Raw genomic sequence first — 1313 nt, 5'->3', positions numbered from 1 at the left:
GGGGTGCAAGGTTTCAGTTGTAGGGTTTAGGGGTGCAGAGTTTGGTAGGGCCGAATTTGGGGGTGCAGGATCTGGGGTGCAGGGTTTGGGAAGACAGGATCGGGGGTGGAGGATTTGGGGATGCAGGATTGAGGGGCAGGGTTTTGGTGCAGGGTTTGGGAAGAGTATTTTGGGGTGCAGGATTTTGGGTGCCGTGTCTGCGGGGCAGGTTTGGGGTGATCACTGCTGATCCGCACACACTCTCTCTCTCTGTCCCCATTGTCCCCAATGCCCCCTTACCTGTCTCACCTCCCTCTCCAGCTCCGCTCCCACCCCCCCAATCCCCCTCAGCGGGGCCAGCCCGGGGTGCAGCTCCTGCAACGGCTCCTCCTCTGCATTCATTAACAATTAACACCCTCAGCAGCGCTAATTAACACCCCCCCCCCACCCCCCCATATCCCCGCTGCCCCCTAATTACCCCCTAATTCGCGCTAATCACCCCTAATTCCCCCTCATTACTCACCCAGCAGCCCCTCGATGTCCGCAGCCGCCATCTTGCCCCGCCGGGAGGGCCACAAACCACCTCAAAATTGACCCAAAATAGCGCTTTTTCAACCCAAAACCCTCCCGCTGAGGCTCCCCGAGCTGTGTCCCCAAAGCCCCCGCTGTTGTCACCTCGGGAAAAGCGCGAAAAAAGCGGCCCCGGGGGTCCCCGCGCTTCGTTTCGCGCTCTGAGGGAAAGCGCGGGAAAACGAGCGGAGACGGAAAGAGCCGAGCGGAGCCGAATGGGCCCGAGCGGAGCCGAATGGGCCCGAGCGGAGCCGAACGGCGCCCGAGCGGAGCCGAACGGCGCCCGAGCGGAGCCGAGCGGCGCCCGAGCGGAGCCGAACGGCGCCCGAGTCCCGGCCGGGGCCGAACGCACCCGAAGGGACCCGAAGTCTTCCCGAAGGGGTCCGAGTGGAGCCGAACGCACCCGAAGGGACCCGAACGCACCCGAGTGGACCCGAACCCACCCGAGTGGACCCGAACCCACCCGAGTGGACCCGAACCCACCCGAAGGGACCCGAACCCACCCGAGTGGACCCGAACCCACCCGAAGGAGCCCGAACCCACCCAGGCGGACCCGCACCCACCCGAAGGGGCCCGAAGTCTCCCCGAAGGGACCCGAACCCACCCGAAAGTGCCCCAAAAGGCGCCAAACTCCCAAATCCCCCCCTTTTTACCCCAAAACCCGTGTTCCGCTCCCCCCCCGGCCCCTCCTCTTCCTCCCCCCCCAACTTTCTCCCCCTTTTCCCGCCTCACGATCGTTTCCCGCCGCGGCGGCGGCTGCGAGC

General features: G+C 65.2%; 1 long non-coding RNA gene across 1 annotated transcript; it reads right to left on the bottom strand.

Moving 5' to 3' along the window:
• Window positions 1–261: 261 nt before the first annotated feature.
• LOC139826130 (uncharacterized) lies at window positions 262–775 on the bottom strand. Its single transcript, XR_011736165.1, has 3 exons — window positions 655–775; window positions 503–562; window positions 262–371 (listed from the first exon to the last, which is right to left on the bottom strand). It is a non-coding gene; the product is annotated as an uncharacterized lncRNA (long non-coding RNA).
• Window positions 776–1313: the final 538 nt, after the last annotated feature.

Source organism: Patagioenas fasciata, chromosome 35, assembly GCF_037038585.1.
Source record: "Patagioenas fasciata isolate bPatFas1 chromosome 35, bPatFas1.hap1, whole genome shotgun sequence".
In the NCBI taxonomy this organism is placed as follows: domain Eukaryota; kingdom Metazoa; phylum Chordata; class Aves; order Columbiformes; family Columbidae; genus Patagioenas; species Patagioenas fasciata.
Note: the sequence above shows the minus strand (reverse complement) of the source record. Positions and strands in the feature narration are given on the sequence as shown.